Genomic DNA, 13931 nt, shown 5'->3' on the forward strand with positions numbered 1-13931 from the left:
TGTCGGATCTTAGTCACAATAAGCGAATTTCCGAGATTCCCCTGTTTATTGTAGTTGGACCTTAGGGACAATAAGCAATCGAGGATTGAGGACTTGAGTGAGTCAATGGTTTCCTCCCACTATAATGCTGACCCCCATCGTTGAAGTGAAATAATCTTGAGTACGGCATAAAACAACGACCAAATAAATAAATAAGTATACAATCTTGTACGATTCTGTCCATAAGGTTCACAGCCTATTCGCTAAACTTTCCACCTTACTTCGTTAAATAATAAGCTACTGACGAGCGTGAACTGTCATCGGTCTTTTTGACATTCTATTCTGGATAATTCATTTGTAATATATTACACCATATCTACTCAAATCTATTGCCTATATTACAATATCATTCATTTCCCCCTTTCCGAGGAAGCTAACATCGTGCAAAGAGCGAAAGAGGCTAGCTCCAGTAAACAGACAAATGTCGTCCTAGACATGGTGAACAACCCCACGACAGCCCCCAAAGCATTTAACTGCCTGTCAATGGTTAGTGTTTTTATCTTGATATATATAAGATTTGTTATTGTTGTTCTTGCTGTCGTTGCTGTTGTTTCTGTTTCGGTTTACTTCTGTTATTACATTATCGTTATTTCTGCCCAGTATATTAACTACTGATACTGAACCAAGATAGAAATAAAAAAAAAATGAGGGAAGGGAATAAAGATTAAGGTAAGTTTGGAAATCTGAATTTCCTCCTTACAAATGATGAGACGTTGCACTTTGTCTAGCGCATTTTGTTATATTCCCTTACTAAAATAGTTCATATATCTGAACTTCCAATCACTAGCTTTAAACAAGAGACTTATCTGGTGTGTTATTTTGTATATGCCGGCTCTCAGGTTTAGCTGCGACTACACATTATTATATATACAGGCCGGTACCTTGGTATGCGTAGGGTGGTTTGAAGGCAGTATGAATTTATCCCTAAATGATATCGTTCGTTTTGGACAGACACACGAACTCACCTTTTTGGACAGGCGCATGTGTCGTTTCGGACACGCCCACACGCTACATTTGGACAGGCACTCGCGCTACGTTTGGAATGGCGCATGGGTCGCTCAGGACACATCTATTCACCCTCTTGAACAAGAACACCATTTTGTTTAGATTCACTTTTGGGCCGATTCAAGTGTTTGGGCAAGAGAGGATAGTAATTAAGTTTCATATCTGCCAAGTTCGCAGTTACACCATAATTTCCATATATGAACTCTTTAACATATCTATCGTAAAAGAGAAAACGAAACAAATTTCTTTTTTTTTTATTTCAATGTAGGTGTTTTATACAAGCGGTGTGCTCTTTTTTGTGTTGATTATGGCTCCACCCAAGGTGTATATCAGACTGGATGACATTAATGAAGCTTTGGATCGGTTACGCGCGGAAAAAATTTTTGAAGGATTGAACCTTCGCTGTTTCGTAAAAAAATTTCTGAAGAATATACATGTTTAAGCTTTCGGTATAAGGTATACATTCTTAGGACGATTTATAAAGATCGTCCTCTACCTCAACCTTGCAATTATAACACAATTCATTTCCATCTTTGTTGTGCGTTACATATGTGGTATATTCATACATCCTAACGCGTTTTCACTTCCAACTCCGGAAGTCAATTACAATCGAATGGTCGGTTAGCGCGCTAGCGCAGCGTAATGACCCAGGAGCCTCTCACCAATGCGGTCGCTGTGAGTTCAAGTCCAGCTCATGCTGGCTTCCTCTCCGGCCGTAAGTGGGAAGGTCTGTCAGCAACCTGCGGATGGTCGTGGGTTTCCCCCGGGCTGTGCCCGGTTTCCACCCACCATAATGCTGTCCGCCGTCGTATAAGTGAAATATTCTTGAGTACGGCGTAAAACACCAATCAAATAAAAATAAAATAAAAATACAATCGAATGAAAAAGAAAAGTAAATGTAACTGATGTTTTAAATGATTCATTCAAATTTGAGTCCCCTTAAGTTCCGGAGGTTCCGCGACGCTAGATTGCCATATATACGTATTCTTCAACAAACATTCAAAGTCGAGGCATCGAGATATGGGGGTTAAAGAGTACTGAGCCGTAAAAACGACATGGTTAAAAACAGTTTTAAGAGACTAAAAGTTGGGGTCCGGGGGTCAGAGGTGGTCGCTTAAAAGGCTATCCGCTCCCCAGACAGTACAAACAGTTTTGAGCAATTCAGCATTAATTGGTGTCCCGAAACGTTGGATCTAGAAAAGTACGAGCCGAAAACTGACAAAAAGTGTAAGGATTTTTTTATATGAATGTATAAAATGTATGTAGGCCTTGAGTTTATGGATACGAAGCAAACACCGCGGGCGTATGGCCAATACCGCAATAACCTCGTATTTGTATAGCCCTGGCGTCAGGAGCACATAGTATCTTCCCAGCCAGTCAGTCTTCCAAAATTCTAAAATGGGTTGCGTTGGTATTTCATAGATTCTCCCCATTGGGGAATAAGAGAAATACATGTCTGTCCGGTGTCCGTGTACTGTGACAGACTCTAAAAGGCATTCGTAAATCCCTACATACCAGTCTTAATGCAGATAGTGTTCTAGCGAGACAGGTCTATAAATATCAGATACATGAAAACCTCAGGTAGCCACCTAAACAGAAAAAAATAAAGGCTCGTAATTATATGTACTACTTTTCTGTCGTAATGTGTTCGAGGCCACTTAAACCTGGAAGTAAACAAGCAGACAAGGTATAATAGATCTATATCCTTTCATACAAAAACACGGCGGATGACATGAGATTGATAGGTTGACAGGCTGGATAATTGGTGGATTTTATTTGATTGGATTTGTGTTCAACTACGATCAGGTGGAAGGGTGGAAGAACAGCCAGGTTATAGTTGGGATTGTTTAGATTGAGGCTACAATGAAATATTTATCAGATGGAAAACCATTAAAACTGTCTAGGAAAATAGTTGGATTTATTTTTTCTAGAATTTTTATGACCGAGTAAAATGTTGTTAAAAGATCAGATTCCTGATTATGACTCAGAACGTTACATCTTTTTCTGCCTGAAATAATTCGTTTCAAGGTCAAATCGGCGACTGCATTCATAGATCTATGTGTGTATGCATTTTGAATGATGAAATGTAGTAGTATAATGTGTGTTAAGTGGCAAAAATCTGATATGACGTCACTGGCCCAACTGTGGTCAGAAAACACTACCACAGAATAAAATATTCAAATGCATTTTACTAGTCTAAACAAATTGTTAAATATAATAAATCTATTTTTCAGGACAGTTTTTAATGGTCTTTCAACTGATACATACTTTATTTTAGTGTTTTCTTTAAACTCGAACCAGAGAGACAAAAAGTAATTTGTATCCTATCTTGTAAAAACGGATGAGTCGTTGAATGGTCAGTTGATTGACTGATTGATTGGTTTGATTTGTGCTGCAATGAGAGATGTTGTTTGAGTCGAAGAAATCGGAATGTCCGGAGTAAACTGTCAACCTTCGACAGGTACCTGACAAACCGACTGGCTTGCAGACGCAGCAGATAAATGGATGGATTTGATTGAATTCAAAGTGGACTTTAAGCAGAAGCGAACACGTGCACCAACGTGAAAACTAGTAGTGCACACGTGGGTTGAATGGCTGACAGATGCGCTTGTCATTTCTCTCCTCGTATCGTCAGTTGAATTGACATTGGAATCTGCTATTTTTGGCCTGGGGATGCGTAAGTTCGTGATGAATGGCGAGAGAAGAACTAGCTGAAATTTTTACTGGATGACGTCATAGACATTGCTCTTGTTTGTTCACTGATCATAATGCATCAGTAAATTTCTCCCATAAAACAAGTGACCATCAATGAAATTTGCTTTAGTTTAGGCAAGACAGAAAATGTATATATCACAGGTTCAGACGTTACAGGTTTACGTTGACATGCATCCATTGTAATATTCAGTTTGTTTCTGTACAGGCAAATAATAAAAATGTATTAAAGAATCATTTTAACCTTTAGTTAGTTGTTTTCTCATACAATGACACAAACAGGTGTCTGAAATGTTAATGCATGACGTCACAGACGTAGCAAGTTTGTTGTTGACAGATTCCACATGTTGTTGATTTCAGTAATATTTTCCGATAAAATCTCCGAGGATCTCCGTGAATCCAAAATATTTCTCACCAATTGTTGTCAACGAAAGTTTTTTTAGGTCATCTTGTATGAATTTCCAAAACATCTCAATGTGGCATACATTTAACTTTGTTTTCACCCAGCATTACTTTGATAACAAATAAACTTTAATGCAAGTCTTTGGAGCAATTCATTTGGCCCTTTATTTAATCAATACATTCGCAGAAACTTATGTGGAGTGTTGGATTGACTATGCCGATATAACTGAACGTGACAAATGTTTATCAGACGTACAAGACATCAAAATACATTTGATGTATTTGAGCAGTGTTACTCAAGAATATTTCACTTTACACGATGACGTCAAGCATTATGGTGAGACGAAATCCGACACAACCTGTACACGTTACTGGCAGATCATCCCACGTACGTATCAAGACATATGTAGGTCTCTCTTCAAGCTGTTAGTGGCCTATATTTATACCATACATATGCAATATAACACATATAACAATTCCCCAGACGATGAAAACAGATCCGTTGGTCATATGGCACATAGGCAGCGGATCGCAGTTTGGTGACTCACCCACATGTACGTGTGCTTTGTGGAGCAACAAGTACCTGAATGGGGTTACCTTTTAGGGCCGGTAAGATACCATGTGACTGTATTGATGACGAGACTTGCTTGCAGTTTCCTACTGTATCACACTCATTCCGTGGTTACGCTCTTGACGGCAGTGGTTTCCAAGGACGTGTACTGTATCAGGGAGCTTATGGGTACACTACATATACACTGTTAGAGGATAAGCGAAGAAGACACTAACACAGACTGCTTAAACCTGCATCGCGGTGAAGACGAGATACAATGTACTGTGTTAACCGTTAAGCTTCACTTAGACAAATCTTCACATGCCTTTGCTTTTCGGAAACAAAAGTGTGAAAATCAATAAATCTAACAAGTGGCAAATACGAATGGAAATTCGGATGGCCGTGGATTTCCTGTGTGCTATATATATATATATATATATATATATATATATATATATATATATATATATATATATATATATATATATATATATATATATATTCTGCTCATTTATTGCAAGTTCGAATGGTGTATAATGAAGATAGTGTTACCAATTATTGCGCAGTATACGTAGGGTGTATCTTTTCCCGCTGGCCGAAGCATGCCTGCAAGGGAATACTCATGAATGCCACTCGCCGTGAGTCTGACAAATTCTTGAGCGGTTCTCTCCACTGCTCAATAAGGCGATATCAAACTACCACAGTCCATGAACAGAATTTCAAAATAATTATATATATATGCCGCAACAACATTTCAAAATATTTGTGTTTTATTAAGAAGATATATTAACATGGTCAAATATTTTGAGCGAAACATTAAGTGTAACGATCACAGTGTGACTTGATCCTTCTCATTTGACACATTACATAATGTAGTATGTGTTTATGTTTCCTTGTGTTTACGATTTGTAAGCACCTAACACGCGCATGTATTAATATCAGTGTATTATATTTTTCTACTGACATGAGCTGTTCCCAGTCTCACGACCCCACTCATTATTCCCATCATCTTAATTATTTCTTCGAATATTTTTCGAAGGGTAAACACACTTTACAGCAATCTGTTGATATAAGCATATTCTCACATTATAAACTAGAACCTCTTCCAAACCATATGAATGTCTATGTTTTAATGACATACTCCTCAAATGTACTTAAGTTATTTTTAAGTCATTTAGATGAACAGTTCAAATGAAACCCTGAGTCATATTGATCAGTGGGCGAGTTACTCTGGTTACGTCTGACCTTTTGTCAACTATCACACTTTCGTCGCTGCGTCTTGTTTTACTCTCCAAGCTGAGGGGTTTTAAGCGTATTACAACAAGTTGATATTTGGGACTAAGTTCTTCATAGTAGTAAATGTAAGGATTTTATAGCAAGAAGGGCCTTATTCAGCCTTTCATAGCGTGCAAATACCGTACGGTGCCCTACCGCTAAAGTTCCTATCTCCTAAGCCAAAAAGGCAATCTCCAGGTTGCCAAAATGTATCGTGTTTAAAATATTGTAAAGCAAAGCGCTATACACATCATTCCGAAGACTACGGCAATGTTTAAAGGAAGTTGAAGAAAGCCCTGAAGTTTTCAAAGCGCGGGCCTGACCGACAGAAAGCAGTGTGCTCCATCGAGCGATGTTCCTGATGACCACGAAGTCGTCCACTACTGCCACAAATTGATAATGGCGTATACGCTTTTGTATATCTAGAATCCTCCAGGATATCGTGACCTCGAAATCTCAGGTTATAAGACTGAACGGGAGGACATGTGTGACGTCATGAATCAGCAGAGGCGGATAGTGAAAAGGGCCTATTTTTGGGATATACCCTTCCACAGGGAGGAAGAAAACAAAACCACGTTTTTTGTTTTGTTTGTTTTTATTGTTTTTCTTTTTTTGCATCATTTAAATATATATCACTTATGAAATGAATTGTTGTGAAAACAAAATAACAACATTCGCATATCAATATAATATTTCTTTTTTTACATCATTTAAATATATATCATTTTTATGAAATGAATGGTTGTGAAAATCAAACAACTACATTCGCATATCAATATATCAATATAAATATCTTAACCTAAAACACATACGTGACCACTTCAGTACCAGTAGACTAAAAAGGAGGTGCACGGATAATTGAGCCAATATAAATGCACTCTTTCGGTTATGTATTAGCTAGAATTTTGAACGTCATTTTCATTATTTTATCTTCCCACTGTAACTCCAGGAAAAATGAACAAAGGGCTCTGCCCGGTTTCCTCCCACCATGATGCTGGCCGCCGTCGTGTAAGTGAAATATTCTTGAACATGGAGTAAAACACCAATCACATAAAAAAATCAAATAACAGAAAAGCATTTGTGATTTTAGTTGGTTGAAAAACGTAGTCGAAATGATACCTATCTTTGTACAAATACGACTGTATGCAAAAATTATTAAAGAGTAATCGTTATACCAATTGGTAAATCATGCTTGAACATCTGTTTATTGCCACGTCGATAAGATGGATTCGTTTATCCTTACTTTGGAATAGTAATACAACGAACGTTGCTGAGTATGAGATGAAAATACATGTATCTCGCCTGTAGCACTGAATCCTGTGTGCTGTGTGGCGATTCCAAACCATCATACTTTCGGCGCCCCCATCGATCAGTCTGCACAACACAATCATCGTGATAACGTTCACCACTTCGACGTCAGGCACGTGTATGTCCATCGGCGTTCCTGAGGTGAAATCTGGATTTGAGGAGATTTGGAAGTCATGCCAGCGTGGAAGTCACTATTGCTTTAGAGTCCATCGGGTCAACGCAAGGGCGACGGACACGTAAACCAACGGCGCGAAGTTGCCGGCGTACGATCTACGATGGTAACTGCTGTTCTCGATGCCGGAAGTGTTCGATCGCGCAGGTGAGCCCTCAAAATCTATCGGTCTTCCCTGACTGTTGTCACGTGGTTGCATTGCTCGTTGCCGGTCTATGGCACGTCCTGTTTGCTGAAATGGCTGGTTCAGCCTTGTGGTGACTATCGTGACATCCAAACCCTGCTGCTATGGCCCATGTAGTCTGACCAATTTCAATCAAGACAATGGCGCGCTCCCGTTCCTTAGGTGTCATTCGCGGCATTGCGTCCGGAGTGCTATTCCCCTGCTACAGCGACTCTGCGGATAGGCTTTGAATGCCTTATCTTCATACCCCATTCCTTCACCCACAAGTAATGACACTTTGAACTTTTCTCGCTTTTCAGGAGTAAAAATGCATTTTCAGTCCTGTTTCCTCTTGCGTTTTGATCACGACTTACATAAAGGCTATCAAACCTGACAACACCTGTGGAGCCTCCCTAATCCCTAACTATGGAGATTTCCATTGCTATTCTCAAACTACTGTGATATTTTCATGGTTTTTAAAGCGGGTCAGTATATATTTTTGTGCGTTGTTATCTGTGCCACTTAGACTGTGTCTCAGCATTTTTCAAATCTTCCTATATTTCCCTCAGGCCTTCAATACTAATTGGCGGATTCACCTGAGTGTATAATCAAATCCACTGTTACCCAACCCATTTTGTAATTTAAATCTAGTTATAGTGCAGGGAGTTCCACTTTTTAACAAAACTGTAGTGCCTGTTGTCAGGAGAAGCGACGACTTGTTCAGGTTTCTTTGTTAAACTTGTTAACAAATTTCCAGAATTCTTTTGGGTTTCTGTTATTTTTGCTTGTCTACAAATTAAGAATTTCATTGACTTGTCTTCTGTTTTGTCGATATTATTCCGGTGAAATATTGCCACCTGTTCCAAGGTCCGTATACTCTTTGTCAAATCAAAACTGGCCATTGCGAGAAGTTGTTTGGTGCTTTGTGTTTTCAAACTTCATATATGAGCTGCCAAATGTTTGTAGAGCTGGTGGCATTAAGATATACTGTCAATTTCTTTGGGGACTTGGTTAATACTATTCTGGCATATACGTGTATATAAATTGTACATCTGCCCCTGTAGAGAAACCCACAACGCATTACAGTGGGAGGAATCCGGGCAGAGCCCGGGGGAATCCACGAGATGACAGACCTTCCCACGCACGGACGGAGAAGAAGACAGGATCAGCTGGGCTTGAACTCACAGCGACCGCATTGGTGAGAGGCTCCTGGTTCATTTCGCAGCTTTGGCGTGCTAACCTCTTCAGCACAGAGGCCTCCGAGATATTTCTAGAGGCTGCAAAAATTTCATCTGGACAATATTTGATACTATTGGCCATATTGTGTATACAAGTGCCACACAGTGACATACAACGTTCTGTTTACAGAGATATGTTTTTATATACGTGGTTCTTTGAGGAAGCCGATCGCTAGGCCGCGGTGTGTGGATAAAGGCAACCCACGCACCTCACCAGGTACCTGAACAACATTTTGTCGATTCAGCAATAAATGAGTCTGCTCTGATTTTATTTATTTATTTGATTGGTGTTTTACGCCATACCCAAGAATATTTTACTTATACTACAGAGGCCAGCATTATGATGGGTACCATTCAATAATGTTTACATGCGATGTTCACATCACGCTGGAAGAAATTACTTGGGAGTCCAACTGTCGTAGAGAAACATAAGTGTATCTTGCGTCATCGAAGGGATATTTGTTGGAGAGACATCTTAAAGATAATGAAGGCAAATATAAATTTAGTACTCACATAGCTACAAATGTTAGTTGATAGCAGAGTTGTAGATTGCCTACACATACCACACTCCAAAAAATTAATCTGTTAATTTTAATAGAAAGTCTGTTGTCTTCATGAGTGGTGCTAGAATATATTCTGTTGTTGCAGCACATTGTTCTGTTAAATATAGCGCATATATTCTATTAATTCAACATAAACATTCTATTAGACTAACAGGATATTATGTTCAGTGTGACAGAATATTGTGTTATAATAACTGAATACATTCTAGCATTACTCAACAGTAAAACATAACATTGCTGTTGCATTTAGTAAATGTAACATTTATAAGAAAGACTTCGGGTTTTGCGATATTCATATAACACTAATTAACGAAGCATATAGTTTAGTTACTTATTAACATAGCGTAGGGGTGACGTCATGTTTGCTAATTAGCCGTGTTTTTTCTCTAACACACAAAAGCTTGACGCTTTTGGCAGGTACGCTGATTGTGCCAGTAGATCTGTATGACTAAGATCACACAAGTAAGACGCAGTTCGTTGAACCACTAAAATAGTTTCCTGTAGTAACAGTTATTTTCGTACAAACCTGAATTGTTGCGAAGTGGCAAGTGTAAGTATACAGAGTGGTGGGGAGAAAAAATGACGTGATCACATCCTCTTGTATCACGTGACCAGCAGCATATAAACCTGGCACCCGGAAGATGGGACAAAGCTGATGTCGAGACGACTATGAACACATAGCCTAAGGTAAGGTTACAACCTCGATTCTATAGGTATACGGTGTCTGAGAGGAAATTTAGTACTTAATGCAGATTACACTAACAATAGGTAAATACCACAAATGAATTTCGTTTGCATTAGGAAAGAAATATAATCTGATAGATTTGCATCAGTTAATATCTGATTCGGTAACACTGAATGGTTTTTTTTGGACAGATTTAAATATGCACTCAGTTGTTATGATTTTTGTAACATTTTTCGGGATAACGTTTTAAATTAATTCGGGATAAGAGAATAGTGATATATTTGACAGGTGTTTCATGCTTCATGCAATTTTGATACCCTACCTATATGAATGAAGCAAATCGCTATGCATTATATTTCATATTCATATATTCCGGGATAATCATAAAATTCGTAATTAACCATGTTATATGCGCATACATTTATGAAACAGCAGTAAATCTTTATTTAAATTGTGCTCGGTGCGTTAGTCTTATAACTCTAAAAGAGAAGGAATGTATATTTAATGTTATACGCTCAAAACATTAATTTGCCCAGTTGAACAGAAAGTCTGTTTTTTGAGTGATGCTAGAATGTATTCTGTTATTACAACACAGTATTCTGACATACTGAACATAGTATCCTGTTAGTCTAATAGAATCTTTATGTTTAATTAAAAGAATATGTGTGTTATAATTAACAGAATAGCTGCAATAACAGGAAACGTTGTAGCATCACTCAGATAACAGGCTTTCTATAAAATTAACAGATTAATTTTTTGAGTGTACACATGTAGCTAGATTCACGGTTGACTTACCACAATGAAAATGACACACAGGCAAAAGTTCAAGTTTTGAGAAAATTAACGCCATTGTGAAAGTTGTAGTAGAAAGAATGATCATGGCTTAACGCCACTTCGTCATTACTGCAGCCATATCGTGGAGAAAGTTGTAACAGATAACAGGCGTGAAGAGATGAATCTGGAACACGGTGTAGAACGCTTGGAGTTTGTTTTAGTTGTGTAAAGCGTTCCAGCAGATTGTCTTTTCGTTCTCTTATGACAAGTGTGTGTACTGTTCCAGTTTGTTGAATGTAAATGTTTCGTTGAACATATGTTGAGTTAAACCTGTCGTATTTGTGCCATATCTAGGAAGGCACACTGTGAGAGATCTATGTTAATTTCCAAAATAGAGTCTATAATTGAAACCATTATTTTTTGTGGCTGCTTGCATTATCTATAAAAAAATATATAAATGTTAGAGCGTAAAAAGACTATATCCTGTTATACGAAAATCGTGCATAAGTTAATCATCTAAGGCTGAAAATCATAGGTACCGTATCTATTTTGTTAATTTCAAGCGAACAGTGATAAACAAGGTCTGTGTAGCAGATCCTCATTTTTCTGATATCTGACAGCATCCAGAGTTCAGAGTTCAGAGTTCAGAGAACAGGGTGGGTCTTTTGGCATCACTATAATAACACTCGTTTCCACACCCATCAGAGACGTTATTGTTGGCGTGTGGGGTTAGCTAAACAATGCAGTGATACACAAGTTCGAAATTTCCGTGCGAGCCCTTTCTAGCTGGAGCCTGGAATCTCCGTAAATATGACGTCATTAAGGGGTTCTGGTTACCATGGCAGTCTGCCCGACCGGTAAACAATCTGCAGTCAAAAGCTCCCTATATCTCTATACCAGCACTAACTGATGGCATACCTCGAGCTCCAGCTAAGATACTACAGTTACACGATGTTGCTTATTTTTTTTCTGGTTGCAGACTAAAGCATCATGTACACGAACTCACCATCAGTCACCGCGCTGCACAAGCAAGTAGCGGTCGACTACAGAGAGCGGAGTAAGATGGCTTCTACAGGAGGAAGCTCCTCAAGCTGTGGTTCCTCCCCAGATGTCACGATCCAGAGAGGGCTGATTGAACAGCACCTGCTGGACAAGAAACTGGGCGAGGGGGACTACTGGTACATCGTCTTGTGCATCTGAATCGCTGCGAGGTCATCATCAAATATGTTTGCCCGTGCGAAGCTCGGGCTGGCTATCAAGCGTCGGAGCTTGTCGTCTTCTCCAGAGCGTACCAGCTTGACGTCCACACGCTTCCGAAGATTCTCCATAGTTTTTCCGAAGACCGAGTTGTTCATTAGCTTGTACAGGTCCTTCTCGAATTTACTCGCGGCCGTTTTTCGGAGCTCGGTGTTTATCATGATATAGGGTTCCATCCAAGGGCTCTGGGCGAATCTCAGGGCCCGGTGAACCTTTGTCAGGCGCATTTCCAGAGATAGATACAGCTGTAGGTTCCGTTAGTGCAGGACGTACCGTTCCCTGTTGCGGAGGTTGGGGACCAGCTTTTCGACCTCGGTAGGCGCTTTCTTACTGAGAAGACCGTGCTGATAGTCTGACATCCACTCCTTCTGAACCACCAGACGCTCCGGGGCTAATGGGTAGCCGTTATGTGTGTTTTGTAAGTCGGCCGGATACTCTAGGTCGACCTCAAGGATGTAACCCTCAGGACTGTCGTGGGGGTGGGTAGCAATCATTTCACCGACGCGCTGCGCGCCACCTACAGCTACTGGACTCATAGCCCAGCCATATATATTATTGGCGTCTAGGTATTGGATGTAGCTGTTTGGACTTTCGGGGTTGTATCCCTCCACCTGCGGATTATTGGCTTTGGCGTATCGCTTACTTACCATAGAGATACCTCCTCGCAACCCCTTCTCAATGAAGAGATATTGGTCATAGTCCGTCAACAGCTCCAGCTCTACCCCGGTCTTCTTGAACAGTGCATCCCACGAGAGACATGGGCTCGTAAAGTAGTGAGCAGGGTCCAATCCATACTGCCGTAAACAAGTCTTCCGGAAGGCCTCAAACACATCAGCCAACAGTAGCACGTCTATGCGGCGGTAAAGGTCTGTGTAGTCTCCCAGATTGGTGTAGTCAAACACCTTCCATACCTGTTGAGCATGGATGTAGTCCTCATCGCTAATGCCTCCGACTTTGAGCTTACTGTAGAAAGCCTCTTTAGGTGGGAGGCTGGACTCGTCGAAGCGCTCCCAGGAGTCCATATACTCATAAGGGTAGACACCCTAGCGCATGAGTAACTTGCGTTTTTCTTCGGCAGGCTCATACCGGGCTGTGATGTGGAAAGCCTCAGGTTTGTTGGCCTCTACGAGATTGTCAAGGGAAGCCGGTAAGAATTGAACGCTGTCGATGAAGCGGAGCTGTTGCGGAGTTGTTGGGGATGCAGGAGATGCGGCCCTCCACCTTACTTATGGCTTGCATCAAGAGGTGCCCGTCGTAGCCCCGTAGGTTGTGGAAGACTACTGGTATGGCTGTCTTAGGACCCAGCCGCAACTTTAGGTTGCATACGTTATGGGCCGCGCCTCTGTACTTGCCGGTGATATGGCAGTGATCGCGCGCAGAATCGGCGCCTAGAGGCTTCTCACACACGTGACAGGTTGCGGCGTTGTTGTGGGCCTGCCAGTCCTAGGGAGTCATCCTCATGGCTATAGGGTTAGCTAAAACATCTTTGATTTCCCGCTCCTCCTGCCGGAGAGCTCTGAGGAAATGTTCCGTCGCGTTAGGGCCTCTGTATTCCACGGGGTGTTTTGTGTGGCCGTCGCAACGCACCACAACATAGCAGTAACTACATGGCTCGTGGTGCTGAGTCTTTTGAGTGTTGCTCTCTGTAGGTGACGCGGGTGGGCCTTCAACCTTTTTAATCAGAGCCTCAAAGTCGGCATATATGATGAACGGAACCGGTAGCTGTTTGTGGTGGTTCTGAAAGGTGAACTTGTTTTCCCCCTCCTGGGGCATTTCCACCCTCACCGC

Source organism: Liolophura sinensis, chromosome 6 (assembly GCF_032854445.1).
Source record: "Liolophura sinensis isolate JHLJ2023 chromosome 6, CUHK_Ljap_v2, whole genome shotgun sequence".
NCBI lineage: Eukaryota > Metazoa > Mollusca > Polyplacophora > Chitonida > Chitonidae > Liolophura > Liolophura sinensis.